The sequence below is a fragment of the Lynx rufus genome, unplaced genomic scaffold (assembly GCF_022079265.1).
Source record: "Lynx rufus isolate CCGP_SWC_20201006 ecotype Redwood Valley unplaced genomic scaffold, mLynRuf1.p SCAF_14, whole genome shotgun sequence".
NCBI lineage: Eukaryota > Metazoa > Chordata > Mammalia > Carnivora > Felidae > Lynx > Lynx rufus.
The window spans coordinates 52,028,236-52,046,459 of record NW_025814828.1 but is presented as its reverse complement, the minus strand read 5'-3'; the positions used below and the strand labels follow the sequence as shown (position 1 = coordinate 52,046,459).

The following is an 18,224-nucleotide window of genomic DNA, read 5'->3' as shown; positions in this document are numbered from 1 at the left end:
TACACAAGTAATTATGTGAGGAGATACGTGTATTGACTAACCTTATTGTAATAATTTTGCAATATGTGTGTGTGTATCTAATTATGTCATATACCTTAAACTTACACAAAGGTATATGTCAATTATATCTCAAGAAACCTGGTTGGGGGGTAGGGGACAGAGCCTATAATAAGCTTTAATAATACTATTTAAAACAGATGTTAATAAAATACATTTGAAGAGGGTTATATGATTTGAATAATAACACATCAAGTTTCTATCATTTTCTTGATACTTTCTTTACCCATATGTAGTGCTGTTATATTAAGGAGGGATTATTATCATCATTAGCATTCTGTCTTGAAGCTTCATAAAAGCCATGTCAAAGAGGCAATAATTAAATAATGGGAAAATAGTTCTACAAAAATAGGCCAAGAGAAGAATATACGTTAAGATATTTGTAAATTTAATGCACAATGAAATAGGAGTATTTGGTTTATGAACTATGCTAAATGGTTTATTATGTAAAACATGCTTAATATTTCAATATGAGTGTATGAAGCAACTACTGAAATGAACTGAAAAGAGGCTGGCATTTTAATAACTACTTATGACTTTTTACAATGGAATAGGATACACATAAGATGCTCTAAACAGATTAGGTTTCCAGGGCCAAAAAAAGTATGTGCAGTTTTGAAAATAAAGTGAACTTCCTCTCTGCACATTTCTGAATGGTGAATGCTTGATTCGACATGCAATATTTTGATGACCTTATGTGTGATTCTCAAGAATCATTGTACAGTTTAAAATTGTACACAGGGTAGTCAATACATTTGTATATGAAAAAGAAATTGTTACTTTCAAAGCATAGCAAGATAAAAAACCTAGGGCTACTATGACCCCTAGTGGAGATAGAGAACAGTACCACTAAGACTCCTAAAGGAATTTAAGTCAGCCATACTTTTAAAAGTACACCTTTAAGATATTATGCTAAGTGAAATAAGTCAGAAAAAAAAAATACTGTGATATCACTTATATGTGAAATCTAAAAAAATCCTAAAAGTAATAGAAAAAGAAATCAGACTTGTGGTTACTAAAGACAGAGAGTGGAGGGAGGAGAGATTGGCAAACGTGGTCAAAAGGTGCAAACTTCCAGTTATAAGATAACATAAGTGCTAGGGAAGTAATGCACAACTTGATAACTATAGCTAGCACTGCTGCATTATATATAGAAATGGTAAATGATGAGTTCTCATCAGAAGGAAAATTTTTCCTTTTTTTATTCTTTCTTTTCTTTTTATTGTATCTATTTGAGGAGGTAGGAGTTAGCTGGACCTATTGTGGCAATCATGTCACAATATACTGTAAATCGTACCACCATACTGTGTACTTTAAATGTGTACACTGACATATGTCAATTATTTCTCAATAAAACTTGGGGAAAAGTACAGAATACTGGAAGGAGACTTCACAGATGTATAACTGTGTTTTGAAAGAGCAAGTAATATTTTGGTGAATACTTTAGGATTTTCTATCTATGTTATCATGTCATCTGTAAAGAGTGACAGTTTGGACTACTCGGAAGATGGTGGCATAGGAGGACGCTGGGCTCACCGTGCATCTTGCTGATCACTTAGATTCCACCTACACCTGCCTAAATAACCCAGAAAACCACCAGAGGATTAGCAGAACGGAGTTTCCGGAGCCAAGCGTAGACGAGAGAGGCCCACGGAAGAGGGTAGGAAGGGCGGCAAGGCGGTGCGCGCTCCACGGACTGGCGGGAGGGAGCCAAGGTGGAGGGGCAGCCTGCTGGCTAAGCGGAGCCCCCAAGTATGGCTGGCAAAAGTGGAGGGGGCGAACAGACTGTGTTCTGACAGCAAGCGCGACTTAGCATCTGGGAGGTCATAAGTTAACAGCTCTGCTCGGAAAGCGGGAAGGCTGGAGGACAAAGGGAGGGAGAGCTGCTGAGCCCCCAGATGACAGAGCTCAGTTTGGTGGGGAACAAAGGCGCTCGCCAGCGCCATCTCCCCCGCCCATCCCCCAGCCAAAATCCCAAAGGGAACCAGTTCTTGCCAGGGAACTTGCTCCCTCTGCGCAAATACCCAACGCTGTGCTTCTGCGGAGCCAAACCTCTGGCAGCGGATCTGATTCCCTCCCGCTGCCACAGGGCCCCTCCTCAAGTGGATCACCAAAGGAGAAGGGAGCTAAGCCTGCCCCTCCTGCCCCCATGCACCTTGCCTACCAACCCCAGCTAATACGCCAGATCCCCAGCACCACAAGCCTGGCAGTGTGCAAGTAGCCCAGATGGGCCACGCCACCCCACAGTGAATCCTGCCCCTAGGAGAGGGGAAGAGAAGGCACACACCAGTCTGACTGTGGCCCCAGGGGTGGGCTGGAGGCAGACACCAGGTCTGATTGCGGCCCCGCCCACCAACTCCAGTTATACACCACAGCACAGGGGAAGTGCCCTGCAGGTCCTCACCACTCCAGGGACTATCCAAAATGACCAAACGGAAGAATTCCCCCCAGAAGAATCTCCAGGAAATAACAACAGCTAATGAGCTGATCAAAAAGGATTTAAATAATATAACAGAAAGTGAATTTAGAATAATAGTCATAAAATTAATCGCTGGGCTGGAAAACAGTATAGAGGACAGCAGAGAATCTCTTGCTACAGAGATCAAGGGACTAAGGAACAATCACGAGGAGCTGAAAAACATTTAAAAGAAATGCAAAACAAAATGGAAACCACGACTGCTTGGATTGAAGAGGCAGAGGAGAGAATAGGTGAACTAGAAGATAAAGTTATGGAAAAAGAGGAAGCTGAGAACAAGAGAGATAAAAAAATCCAGGAGTATGAGTGGAAAATTAGAGAACTAAGTGATACACTAAAAAGAAATAATATACACATAATTGGTATCCCAGAGGAGGAAGAGAGAGGGAAAGGTGTTGAAGGGGTACTTGAAGAAATAATAGCTGAGGACTTCCCTGAACTGGGGAAGGAAAAAGGCATTGAAATCCAGGAGGCACAGAGAACTCCCTTCAGATGTAACTTGAATCGATCTTCTGCATGACATATCATAGTGAAACTGGCAAAATACAAGGATAAAGAGAAAATTCTGAAAGCACCAAGGGATAAACGTGCCCTCACATATAAAGGGAGACCTATAAGACTCGTGACTGATCTCTCTTTTGAAACTTGGCAGGCCAGAAAGGATTGGCATGAGATTTTCAGTGTGCTAAACAGAAAAAATATGGAGCCAAGAATCCTTTATCCAGCAAGTCTGTCATTTAGAATAGAAGGAGAGATAAAGGTCTTCCCAAACAAACAAAAACTGAAGGAATTTGTCACCACTAAACCAGCCCTACAAGAGATCCTAAGGGGGATCCTGTGAGACAAAGTACCAGAGACATCACTACAAGCATAAAACATACAGACATCACAATGACTCTAAACCCGTATCTTTCTATAATAACACTGAATGTAAATGGATTAAATGCGCCAACCAAAAGACATAGGGTATCAGAATGGATAAAAAAGCAAGACCCATCTATTTGCTGTCTACAAGAGACTCATTTTAGACCTGAGGACACCTTTAGATTCAGAGTGAGGGGATGGAGAACTATTTATCATGCTACTGGAAGCCAGAAGAAAGCTGGAGTAGCCATACTTATATCAGACAAACTAGACTTTAAATTAAAGGCTGTAACAAGAGATGAAGAAGGACATTATATAATAATTACAGGGTCTATCCATCAGGAAGAGCTAACAATTATAAATGTCTATGCGCCGAATACCGGAGCCCCCAAATATATAAAACAATTACTCATAAACACAAGCAAGCTTATTGATAAGAATGTGGTCATTGCAGGGGACTTTAACACTCCACTTACAGAAATGGATAGATCATCTAGACACACGGTCAATAAAGAAACAAGGGCCCTGAATGATACATTGGATCAGATGGACTTGACAGATATATTTAGAACTCTGCATCCCAAAGCAACAGAATATACTTTCTTCTCGAGTGCACACGGAACATTCTCCAAGATAGATCATATACATACTGGGTCACAAAATAGCCCTTCATAAGTTTACAAGAATTGAAATTATACCATGTATACTTTCAGACCACAATGCTATGAAGTTTGAAATCAACCACAGGAAAAAGTCTGGAAAACCTCCAAAAGCATGGAGGTTAAAGAACACCCTACTGAAGAATGAGTGGGTCAACCAGGCAATTAGAGAAGAAATTAAGAAATATATGGAAACAAACGAAAATGAAAATACAACAATCCAGACGCTTTGGGACGCAGCGAAGGCAGTCCTGAGAGGAAAATACATTGCAATCCAGGCCTATCTCAAGAAACAAGAAAAATCCCAAATAGAGAATCTAACAGCACACCTAAAGGAACTAGAAGCAGAACAGCAAAGGTAGCCTAAACCCAGCAGAAGAAGGGAAATAATTGAGATCAGAGCAGAATTAAACAATATAAAATCTAAAAAAACGGTAGAGCAGATCAACGAAACCAAGAGTTGTTTTTTTGAAAAAATAAACAAAATTGACAAATCTATAGTCAGGCTTCTCAAAAAGAAAAGGGAGATGACCCAAATAGATAAAATCATGAGTGAAAACGGAATTATTACAACCAATCCCTCAGAGATACAAACAATTATCAGGGAATACTATGAAAAATTATATGCCAACAAATTGGACAACCTGGAAGAAATGGACAAATTCCTGAACACCCACACTCTTCCAAAACTCAATCAGAGGGAAAGAGAAAGCTTGAACAGACCCATAACCAGCAAGGAATTTGAATCGGTTATCAAAAATCTCCCAACAAATAAGAGTCCAGGACCAGGTGGCTTCCCAGGGGAGTTCTACCAGACGTTTAAAGCAGAGATAATACCTATCCTTCTCAAGCTATTCCAAGAAATAGAAAGGGAAGGAAAACTTCCAGACTCATTCTATGAAGCCAGTATTACTTTGATTCCTAAACCAGACAGAGACCCAGTAAAAAAAGAGAACTACAGGCCAATATCCCTGATGAATATGGATGCAAAAATTCTCAATGAGATACTAGCAAATCGAATTCAACAGCATATAAAAAGAATTATTCACCATGATCAAGTGGGATTCATTCCTGGGATGCAGGGCTGGTTCAACATCCGAAAATCAATCAACGTGATACATCACATTAATAAAAGAAAAGATAAGAACCATATGATCCTGTCAATCGATGCAGAAAAGGCCTTTGACAAAATCCAGCACCCTTTCTTAATAAAAACCCTTGAGAAAGTCGGGATAGAAGGAACATACTTAAAGACCATCAAAGCCATTTATGAAAAGCCCACAGCTAACATCATCCTCAACGGGGAAAAACTAAGAGCTTTCTCCCTGAGATCAGGAACACGACAGGGATGTCCACTCTCACTGCTGTTGTTGAACATAGTGCTGGAAGTTCTAGCATCAGCAATCAGACAACAAAAGGAAATCAAAGGCATCCAAATTGGCAAAGATGAAGTCAAGCTTTTGCTTTTTGCAGATGACATGATATTATACATCGAAAATCTGATAGACTCCACCAATAGTCTGCTAGAACTGATACATGAATTAGGCAAAGTTGCAGGATACAAAATCAGTGTACAGAAATCAGTTGCATTCTTATACATTAACAATGAAGCAACAGAAAGACAAAGAAACTGATCCCATTCACAATTGCACCAAGAAGCATAAAATACCTGGGAATAAATCTAACCAAAGGTGTAAAAGATCTGTATGCTGAAAACTATAGAAAGCTTATGAAGGTAGTTGAAGAATACATAAAGAAATGGAAAGACATTCCCTGCTCATGGATTGGAAGAATAAATATTGTTAAAATGTCAATACTACCCAAAGCTATCTACACATTCAATGCAATCCCAATCAAAATTGCACCAACATTCTTCTCGAAACTAGAACAAGCAATCCTAAAATTCATATGGAACCACAAAAGGCCCCGAATAGCCAAAGGAATTTTGAAGAAGAAGACCAAAGCAGGAGGCATCACAATCCCAGACCTTAGCCTCTACTACAAAGCTGTAATCATCAAGACAGCATGGTCTTGGCACAAAAACAGACACATAGACCAATGGAATAGAATAGAAACCCCAGAACTAGACCCACAAACGTATGGCCAACTCATCTTTGACAAAGCAGGAAAGAACATCCAATGGAAAAAAGACAGTCTCTTTAACAAATGGTGCTGGGAGAACTGGACAGCAACATGCAGAAGGTTGAAACTAGACCACTTTCTCACACCATTCACAAAAATAAACTCAAAATGGACAAAGAACCTGAATGTGAGACAGGAAACCATCAAAACCCTAGAGGAGAAAGCAGGAAAAGACCTCTCTGACCTCAGCCGTAGCAATCTCTTACTCGACACATCCCCAAAGGCAAGGGAATTAAAAGCAAAAATGAATTACTGGGACCTTATGAAGATAAATAGCTTCTGCACAGCAAAGGAAACAACCAACAAAACTAAAAGGCAACCAACAGAATGGGAAAAGATATTTGCAAATGACATAACAGACAAAGGGCTAGTATCCAAAATCTATAAAGAGCTTCCCAAACTCCACACCCGAAAAACAAATAACCCAGTGAAGAAATGGGCAGAAAACATGAATAGACACTTCTCTAAAGAAGACATCCGGATGGCCACAGGCACATGAACAGATGTTCAACGTCGCTCCTCATCAGGGAAATACAAATCAAAACCACACTCAGATATCACCTCACGCCAGTCAGAGTGGCCAAAATGAACAAATCAGGAGACTATAGATGCTGGAGAGGATGTGGAGAAACGGGAACCCTCTTGCACTGTTTGTGGGAATGCAAATTGGTGCAGCCGCTCTGGAAACAGTGTGGAGGTTTCTCAAAAAATTAAAAATAGACCTACCCTATGACCCAGCAATAGCACTGCTAGGAATTTACCCAAGGGATACAGGAGTACTGATGCATAGGGGCACATGTACCCCAATGTTTATAGCAGCACTCTCAACAATAGCCAAATTGTGGAAAGAGCCTAAATGTCCATCAACTGATGAATGGATAAAGAAATTGTGGTTTATATACAACATGGAATACTACGTGGCAATGAGAAAGAATGAAATATGGCCCCTTGTAGCAACTTGGATGGAAGTGGAGAGTGTGATGCTAAGTGAAATAAGCCATACAGAGAAAGACAGATACCATATGGTTTCACTCTTATGTGGATCTTGAAAAACTGAACAGAAACCCATGGGGGAGGGGAAGGGAAAAAAAAAGAGGTTAGAGTGGGAGAGAGCCAAATCATAAGAGACTGTTAAAAACTGAGAACAAACTGAGGGTTGATGGGGGGTGGGAGGGAGGGGTGGGTGGGTGATGGGCATTGAGGAGGGCACCTTTTGGGATGAGCACTGGGTGTTGTATGGAAACCAATTTGACAATAAATTTCATATATTGAAAAAAAAAGAGTGACAGGTTAATTTCTTCTTTACCTGTATGGCTACTTCTTATTTCTTTTCCTTGTTTGATTACTTCTAGTACCATGTTGAATAAAAGTAACGAGGGTGCACATCCTTGTCTTGTTTCTGGAGGAAAAGTTCTGAGTTTTTCACCATTGACATGTTTTTTTTTGGTTTTTCATATATGGTCTTTATAATTTTGAGACAGTTTTTCCTCACTTCACTTTGTTGAAAGTTTTTATCATGAAAAGATGCTGAATATTGTTAAATGTTTTTTCTGTATCTAATGAGATGATCATATTATTTTTATCCTTCTTTTTAATGATGTGTGCATGATATCGATAGATTTGCCTATATTGAAGCATCTGTGCATCCCTGGAATAAATCCTACCAGATCGTGATAAATGATCTTTTTAACGTATTGTTGTATGCAGTTTGTTAATATTTTGTTAAGAATTGTTGCATAGATGGGGGCGCCTGGGTGGCGCAGTCGGTTAAGCGTCCGACTTCAGCCAGGTCACGATCTCGCAGTCCGTGAGTTCGAGCCCCGCGTCAGGCTCTGGGCTGATGGCTCAGAGCCTGGAGCCTGTTTCCGATTCTGTGTCTCCCTCTCTCTCTGCCCCTCCCCCGTTCATGCTCTGTCTCTCTCTCTGTCCCAAAAATAAATAAACGTTGAAAAAAAATTTTTTTAAAAGAATTGTTGCATAGATGTTAATTGGGGATATTAGCCTGTAGTGTTTTTGTTGTTTTTGTGGTGGTGGTATTGTCTCTGTCTGGTTTTGGTATCAGGATAATGCTGACATCATAGAACATAGTTGGAATCTTTCTTTCCGATATTAGTTTTTGGAATAGTTTGAGGAGAATAGGTATTAACTCTTCTTTAAATGTCTTGTAGAATTCACCTGTGAGTCCATCTTGTCCTGGACTTATGATTTTGGTAGTTTTTTGATTACCAATTCTATATCATTGCCAGTAATTGGTATGTTCATATTTTCTATTTCTTACCAGTTCAGTTTTGGAAGACTGTCTGTTTCTAGGAATTTATTCAGTTCATCAAGGTTGTACAGTTTTTTGGCATATAATTTTTCATAGTATTTCTTTATAATACTTTGTATTCTGGGGTATCAGTTGTCTCTTCTCTCTAATTTCTTATTTTATTTATTTGGGCCCTTTCTTTTTCTTGATGAGTCTGGCTAGGAATTTGTCAATTTTATTTATCTTTTCAAAGAATCAGTTCTTGATTTAATTTCTTTTCTCTATTATTTTTTAGTCTCTCTATCATTTATTTCTACTCTGATCTTTATGATTTTCTTTTTGTACTTACTTTGGGCCTTGTTCTTTGTCTAGCTCCTTCAGGTATAAGGTTAGATTATTTTGTATTGCTATATAGTTCCATCTTAGAACTGTTTTCACTGTGTTCCAAAGATTGTGGATCATTATGTTTTCATTTTCATTTGTCTCCATGTAATATTTTATTTTTTCTTTTATTTCTTCATTGGCCCATTAGTATTATAGTATAATTTAATCTCCATTTGATTATATGTTTTTCCAGTTTTTTTTCTTTGAGTTTTATATCTAGACTTATACTATTATGACTGGAAAAGATGCATAGTATGGTTTTAATCTTCTTAAACATATTGAGGCTTTGTTATTGACTAATATGTGATTTACTCTGCAGAATGTTCCACGTGCACTAGAAAAATATGGGTATACTGTTGGTTTTGGATATAATATTCCTGTATATATCTATTATATCCATCTGATCTAATGTGTCCTTCAAAGACATTATTTCATTATTCGTTTTCAGTCTATCTGATCTGTCCATTGATGTAAGTGGAGTGTTAACATCCCTTCTTATTATTCTTTTAGCATCAGTTTCTCTCTTTATTTCTCTTAATATTTGCTTTGTGTAATTAGGTGCTCCAGTGTTGGGAGCATAGATATTTATACTTGTTATATTCTCTTGTTCGATTGATCCCTTTGTCACTAATGTAATGCTATTCTTTGTCTTTTGCTAAAGTTTTTTTCTTTAACATCTATTTTGTCTGATATAAGTATTGCAGCCTCTGCTTTTTCTCCTTCCATTTGCATGATGAATATTTTCCCATCCTTTCACATTCAGTGTATATTTGTTTTTAGGTCTAAAGTGAGTCTCTTGTAGGCAAGATATAGATGGGTCTTTTTTAATGCATTCCACCACCCTGTGTCTTTTGATTGCAGCATTTAGGTCATTTATATTTAAAATAATTATTGATAGGTATGTACTTATTGTCATTTTTGGAAATTTGTTTTCTGGTCTTTTTGTAGTTCTTTTTTATTATTCTCTTCTTTTGCTGTCTTTCTTTGAGATTGATGAGTATTTATTTAGTTAGTTTATTTATTTTTTTGAGAGAGAGAGAGACAGAGTGAGCAGGAGAGGGGCAGAGAGAAAGAGGGAGAGAGGCAATTCCAAACAGGATCTGCACTGTCAGCATGGGGCACTATGCAGGGCTCATACTCAGGAACCATGAGACCATGACCTGAGACAAAAAATCAAGAGTCAGATTCTTAACTGACTGAGCCACCCAGGAGCCAGGGATTGATGAGTTCTTATAATGTTATGTTTGGTCCCCTTTCTCTTTAGTTTTTGTGCATCTATCATAGGTTTTGGGATTTTTTCCCCATGAGGTTGATATATAACATCCTAATTATACAGCAGATATATAACATCCTAATTATACAGCAGATATATAACATCCTAATTATATAGCAGTTTATATTAATTTGATGGTCATTTAAGTTCCAAAGCATTCTTTTAGAACAACTTTTCTTTTTCTTTCCCCCTTCTCTTCCCTTTTTATTCTTTTCTCCACATTTTATGTATATGTTGTCATATTTTACATATTTTTATTTATAAAATTTTTGTAACTAACTATGGACAATTCTTGTCCACTTAAAAGAGTCCCTTTAACTTTTCTTGTAAGGCTGGTTTACTATTGATAAAATCTTTTATCTTTTGTGTGGGAAACTCTCTTTTTCAAATCTGAATAATAACCTTGCTGGGTAAGTATCCTTGGTTGTAGGATTTTTTTTTAATTTTCATTTCAGTACTTTTAATAAATCATGCCACTGAAAATTTTCTGCTGGCCTTCAAATTTGTTTTTGCTGAAAAATCAGCTCACAGCCTTATATGTTGTCTAAGTAACTTTTTGTTTCTCTCTTTGCTTCTTTAAAAATTCTCTGTTTACCTAACTTTGACATTGTGATGTGGATCTCTTTGGGTTCCTTTCATTTGGAACTCTGTGTGATTCTTGGACCTGGATGTCTATTTCCTTCCATAGGTTAGGGAAGTTTTCAGTTATTATTTCTTCAAATAAGTTCTACATCTTTCTCCCTTCTTCCAGGACCCCTAAAATGTGAATACTTATTCACTTGGTGTTCCCAAGAGATCTTTTAATCTATCCTATTTTTAAAACATTATTTTTTCTTTTTACTTTTCAGCTTGTTTGCTTTCCATTACTCTGTCTTTGAGATCACTGAAACATGCTACTGAATCCTCTAATTTACTGTTGATTCACTCTAGTGAGTTTTTTATTTCACTTATTATTTAGGTCAGTTCAACTGTAATTGGTTCTTTTTTAATATTTTCTGTCTCTATTGAAGGTCTTATTGACTTCTTCTGTTGAGTACCTTTATCATCATTACTTTAAATTCTTTATAAGGCATATTTTTTCTTAACTTTATTTCATTTAACTTTTTCCCCAAGGCTTTCTCTTGTTCTTTCCTTTGGAGTATATTCTCCTGTCTCCCCATTTTCTTCACTTTCTGTGTTTATTTTCATGGATTTAGCAGAGCAGCTACTTATAAACTTAAAGACATGATTTTTTGTATGGTGTCACCTCTGTAGACTGTGTGATTGGTGACTTTTGCTGACTTGCTGGAGCTGTGGTGGCATATGCTACTCTCAAATCATAGCTTTTTATAGAAAGATGAAAAGAATAATAATAAAAGAAAAATAATAATAATTAAAGAAGAAAAGATAAAGAGAAATCAGAAAAAGAAAAAAAGAAGAAAATAAGAGAGAAAAAAGAGAAAAGAAAAAGAAAAAGAAAAAAACAACAAAAACAAAAACAAGAAAAATTAAAAAATAAAAAATAAAATAAACTTTGAAATTAAAAAAATCCTTCAAAATAAAATGAACAACAACAACAAAAGAAACACAAAACAGCTCATTCTCTCTGCCCAAACACCATGGAGGGTGGTGTGGGCTTGTGGTCCCTGGGCTCACTGATGTCACAAACTTACTGTCAGCTGGACCTTGTTCCAGTGTTGGCTTTTATGGTGGAGGGGAGTGAGCATTCTCTCAGCTCCTTTACCTTCTTAAACTGGCTTTTTTCTTCTGTGTCTCGGTGCTACTGGGTCTGGTGTGGGCTTACAGATATGGGCTTAGTGAGGTTGCAAGCTCACTTTGATGAGTGGACTCACCAGTCACAGCATCAGGACTCACCAGTTATGGCATCAGGACCTGGCAATTATCTCATCCACACCCAACATGCCAGGTACATTTGACTGTGCCAGACACTGTGAAGTTTACTTTGTTGGGTGCCTGATATTTTAAAAATTCATTTTTCAGCTTTATTCTCATACTGAATTAACATACTTTGATCATTTCAAGCTTTACCTTTAGGAATTTTTAAGGGATACAAGAAACTGAAAATATTTTTTTCTAGGGTTAATTTATCCTCTCTACTGAAGTAATATCTTTCTGAGTATTTTATTTAATGTCCCAGTCATTAGGCGATATCTTGATTTTGGCTTTTGAGAATGGGAACTTTTTTTTTTTAAGATGTAGATTCTTTAAATTTTTTTAATGTTTATTTTTGAGAGAGAGAGACAGCAGGGGAGGGGCAGAGAGAGAGAGGGAGACACAGAATCCAAAGGAGGGGCAGAGAGAGAGGGAGACACAGAATCTGAAGCAGGCTCCAGGCTGTCAGCACAGAACTGGAGGCAGTGCTCAAACCCATGGACCACGAGATCATGACCTGAACCAAAGTCAGATACTTAACCACCTGAGCCATCCAGACACCCCAACAATAGGAACACTTTATAACCCTATTTACATTCCAAAAATTGTTTTGCCTGCTCCTTTCTAATGGTCTGAGGATAGTTTCCTCACATACATAATCAGAACTCAGTGGGACACTGGAAGGAGAAATTTCTTCACGTCTCTAGAGCTCTCATTCTGTGTATACTTTTCCCCTCTAGTATTCTGTATTGTATATTCTAATCTCTTGGTGTCCTCAAATCCTCCATTCTGTCTCTTCAACTTAATGAGACTGCCAGACTCTTTTTGGGTTCTCATTTCCTGCATTATGTCTTGGAGGCTCTTTTCTGGCAATAAACTAGGACAATTGTTAGGGTAAGGGTTAGAGTTAGGGCTCACTTTGTTTCCCTTCTCTCAGGAACCCTGTGAGTCCTTGTCCAGTGTTTAAAGATCATTGTTTCATATATTTTGTCAGTTTTTTAATATGTTGTTTAAGGTAGGATGGAAAGTCCAGTCCTTGTTACTTTATTATGGCTGGAGTTTAGTTTTTTTATTAAAAATAAATTTATTTTTATTAAAAATAAAATTTTAAAAACAACCCCTAAAAATTAAACATGAAATGGACGCACCATACACTAAACTAAATTCAAAATAGATTAAAGACCTAAATGTGAGACCTGAAGCCTTAAAAATCCTAGAAAACAAACCAGGCAGTAACTTCTTTGACATCAGCCACAGCAACTTCTTTCTAGATATGTCTCCTGAGGCAAGGGAAACAAAAGCAAAAATATAAACTATTGAGACTACATCAAAATAAAAAGCTCCTGCACAGAGAAGGAAACAATAAAACTAAAAAGCAACCGACATAATGGGAGAAGATATTTGCAAATGACATATCTGATAAAGGGTTAGCATTCCAAGTATATAAGGAACTTATGAAACTCAACACCCCAAAAATAAATAATTAAAAAATGGGTAGAATACATGAAGATTTTTTTCCAAAGAAAACATCCAGATGCCAACAGACATATGAAAAGATGCTCAACATCACTCATCATCAGAGAGATGCAAAGCGATACAATGTGATATCACTTCACATCTGTCAGAATGGCTAAAATCAACAACACAAGAAACAACAGGTGTTGGTGAGGATGTGGAGAAAAGGGAACCCTCTTGTACTGTTTGTGGGAATGCAAACTGTTGCAGCTACTGTGGAAAACACTATGGAGGTTCCTCAAAAAGTTAAAAATAGAATTACCCTATGATCCAGTACTACTGGGTATTTACCCAAAGAATACAAAACACTAATTCAAAGGGACACATGCAGCCCTGTTTATAGTAGCATTGATTGCAATACCCAAGATATGGAAGCAGCTCACGTGTCCATGGACTGATGAATGGACACACGCACACACACACACACACACACACACACACACAGGAATATTATTCAGCCATTAAAAGAATGAAATTTTGCCATTTGCCATGAAATGGATGGAGCTAGAGAGTATAATGCTGAGATAAGTCAGTCAAAGATAAATACCATATGATTTAACTCTTATGTGGAATTTAAGACACAAAAAAAGTAAGCAAAAGGAAAGAGAGAGAGAAAGAGAGAGAGAGAAACCAAGAAACAACTCTTAACTATATTGAACAAACTGATGGTTACTACAGGGGAGGGGTGTTGGAGGATGGGTGAAATACATGATGAGAATTAAGGAGTGCCCCTTTATTGATGAACATTGGGTGGGTGATGAAATTAAAATAAAACCTTAAAAAGTGAAATGGAGAAATAATATTAAATTCATCAGTGACTACTCACTTCCTTATCTTAGTCACACTGACACGGAGTTGTCTTGTCCATTAATAATGTCATCTCCACAGATAAAAACATGTATATTAGCTGTGGCATAACCACGCAGAGAGAAGAATTACTTCAATTCACTTTTTTCTGTTTAAAAATTTATTGAAGACCTAAATAAATATGTATCCAGCAACAAGATAAAACAACAACAAGTATATCAGAATGCTTTAATTGTATTTCCCTGATGACTATTGAGTTTTAGCATGTTTCCATTTTTAATTGGTGATTTGAATATCCTCTTTTGTGAGGTGCATAGTCAAGTATTTTGCTCAATGTTATTGTTGGGTACCAATCTTTTTTCTTTTCTTTTCTTTTCTTTTCTTTTTTTTTCTTTTCTTTTCTTTTCTTTTCTTTTGTAGATTTGTAGTTCTTTATATCTTCTAGTTCCAATCCTTTTCAGTTACTGCATAGCAAATATTAATACCAAATATATTATTTCAGTCTATTGCTTAGTTTTACACTCTTTTTATAAGGTGTACTGATGGAAGAAGTATTAATCTTAATTTAGTCCAATTTGCCAAAATTTTAAGCTTATGGCTAGCAATAATTTTTACTGTTTAAGAAATCCTTGCCTACTTTATGTCATGAAATATTTTCTCCCATATTTTCTATTAGGCGTTATTGTCTTAGATTTCATATATAGACCTGGGATCCGTATGAAATTTATTTTGTATATTGTATAAATATGGCATCAGGATATGCTTTTTAAAACATGGGAATTTAGGGGTGTCTGGGTGGCTCAGTCGGTTAGGTGTCTGACTTCAGCTCAGGTCATGATCTCGCGGTCTGTGAGTTTGAGCCCCGCGTGTTGGGCTCTGCTGACAGCTCAGAGCCTGGAGCCTGTTTCGGATTCTGTGTCTCCCTCTCTCTCTGACCCTCCCCCGTTCCTGCTCTGTCTCTCTCTGTCTCAAAAATAAATAAACGTTAAATTAAAAAAAAATATATGGGTATTTGGTTGAAGAAGCAACATTTATTGATCACACTACCTGTGGTAAATTTAATTATTACCCCCATTTTTCATTCTTCATTGCATCCATTCCCTAGGTAACATTTCAGTTCCTTTTATAATGCAGATATTAATTTCCCACCTTTGATTTTTGGCTTGCTTTGGCCCAATGGTATGTTAGCAGATGAGATTCAAGACAAAAATTTGGAATATGCTTGTCTAGTGCACTTTGACTTTTTAAAATGTTTATTTACTTATTTTGAAAGAGAGAGAGAATGAGGGGGAAGGGGCAGAGAGAGAGGGAGAAGAGAATCCTAAGCAGGCTCCATGCCCAGCAGAAAGCCCCAAGTGGGGCTCAATCTCACAAACTGTGAGATCATGACCTGAGCTGAAATAGAGACACTTAATTCACTGAGCCACCCAGTGTCCCCACCTCTCCTTTCATGTATTCTGCTATTTCCATGAGAAGAACATGACTTAAAAAAAAAACATGACTTTTCTAACACAAAATAAGAAGAGAATTATAGAACTGAACCACCCCAACTTTTCCAATCACTAAAGCCTGAAGCACAGCTCCACCAGCTGAACATGAAACTTACATGTGAGAAATAAATTATTATTTTTGCATGCTGCTGGCATTTTAAGATTATTTACTTTCCTCAAGAATGAGGTATATGCAGGGGTGCCTGGGTGGCTCAGTCGGTTAAGCATAAGACTTGGCTCAGGTCATGATCTCACAGTTCATGAGTTAGAGCCTCGCATCTGGCTCTGTGCTGACAGCTCAGAGCCTGGAGCCTGCTTCAGATTCTGTGTCTCTTTCTCTCTTTGGCCCTCCCCCACTCATGCTCTGTCTTTCTCTGTATTTCTCAAAAATAAATAAGCATTAAAAAATTCTTTAAAAAAAGAATGTGTTATATATATTGAATCTGCAGCTGTTATATGGTATTGGGTTCCCAATAGTTACAATATATGGGTTTAGTAATCAATTAATGGAAGTAGAAATACCCTCTTACCATTATTACCAGTGACCCAATGAATAATTGCTGCTGCCTATTTCTGACACTTTAGGGCCTTCTTCATTAGAAGTTCTGATTCCTGAAAGGGAAGGGAGAATGCTTCTTCCAGAACACTTCATAAGGTTTCCACTGAATCTGAGGCAATCACTGTTGCCTGATTAGTTTGAAAATTTTCATGTTAGTGTATCAGAAGGCAAATAAGAGTTACTATGCTCATGGGGTTAATTGACCCTGACTACTATGATGAAATAGGGCTGTCGGTATATAATTAGACCAAAGAAGGAAGTTTGAGTGATTCATTTTGATATTTTCTCATGCTACCTTGACTGTTTGTAGTTAGTAAATGAATAATTGCAGCCACCCTGGTCTAACAAGGACAAGATAACCAAAGACGACATCTGTCAAGGGAACTAGCTGAAGTGCTGGCAGATGGTGAGGGAAATCTAAAATATATATTGGACTTCTGGTTTCTATTCTGACATGTAAAGGGCTTGAAATTCATTACTCCCATCTTTACAACAACAACAACAACAACAACAACAACCATGAAAATCAACAACTCTTCTTAGATTGTTCAGAGAATTGAGGTCACAGGACAAATGACTTCCCTGAAAAGTGGAGAAACAGGTGGATGCAGAGAATCTTAGCTTACATGAAACACAGCCACAGCTCTAGCCAGAAACTGGTGAGAACACAAATTATAATTAATTGCTGGAAGCTGAACCTGAGAGTTAAAAATTTCTGGGAGCCCACTCTTGGAGCACAGTTTCATGGCTTTAACCACGAAGAGCCCAATCAGGTTCTCACAGTGAATATCAGAAAAATTGTGTTTGGGACGGGAGGGGTAGAGTCACCATTCTGAAATACGCTCAGAGGAAAAGTAGTCATTTTGAAATACACCTAAAGTGTCCTGTTCTCCACTTCAGGGGTCTGCCTTAGGGAAATCTACTTTACCAGAGCCTGTCTAATCTAACAAAAAGGCAATTGGATGGCGTGACAATTAATTTCTTGTGTCAACTTGGCTAGGCCATTGTACCAATATTTGGTCAAACACTATTCCAGATTTCTTGGGAAGAATTTTTAGATGAGATTAGCATTTAAATCAGTAGACAATGAGTAAAGCATATTACCTGCCATAATGAGGGTGGGATTTTGGACCATTGTGATTTTGTTTTCTTTTGTCTCCATGTATTTTTTAATTTCCTCTTTGATTTTTGTTGTTGTTGCTGTTGACCCACTGATTAATTAGTAACATGTTGTATAGCCTCCACATGTTTCTTTTTCCCCAGAGTTTTTTTTTCTTTTTTTGTACTTGATTTCTAGTTTCACATCATTGAAGTCAGAAAGGGTGCTTTATATGATTTCAATCTTCTCAAATTTTTGAGAATTGTTTTGTGATCTAACATGTAATCTATCCTGAAAGATATTCCATGTGTATTTAAGAATAATGTTTATTCTTCTGTTTTGGGGTAAAGTGTTCTCTGTGTATTTTTTAAGTCCATATGGTCTAGGAGTCACATAAACACCCTATCCTCTTATTGATTTTCTGTCTGGATAATCTATATATTCTGCAAGTAGGGTGTTACTATCTCCTTCTACTATTGTGGTACTATAAATTTCTCGCATTATTTATGTTAATATTTGCTTTGTGTATTTTCTGGTCCAATATTGAGTGCATAGATATTTATAATTGTTATATCCTCCTGTTAGATTGATAATTTTATCACTATGTAGTGCTCTTATTTATGTCTCCTTATGGTCTTTGTTTTAAAATCTATTTTTCCTGCTATAAGTATTACTATCCTGGCTTTTTCCCCACTTCCATCTGCATGAAATATCTTAATCTACCTTTTCACTTTCAGTGTGTATGTGTCTCTACGTGTGAAGTGAATCTCTTTTAAGTT

At 37.2% G+C, this 18,224-nt stretch overlaps 1 pseudogene; it reads left to right on the top strand.

Annotated features, from left to right (window-relative positions):
- The first annotated feature begins 11,701 nt into the window (after positions 1–11,701).
- The window catches only part of LOC124509274 (proteasome subunit beta type-6-like), a 98,914-nt pseudogene continuing 92,391 nt past the window's right edge, over positions 11,702–18,224 (top strand).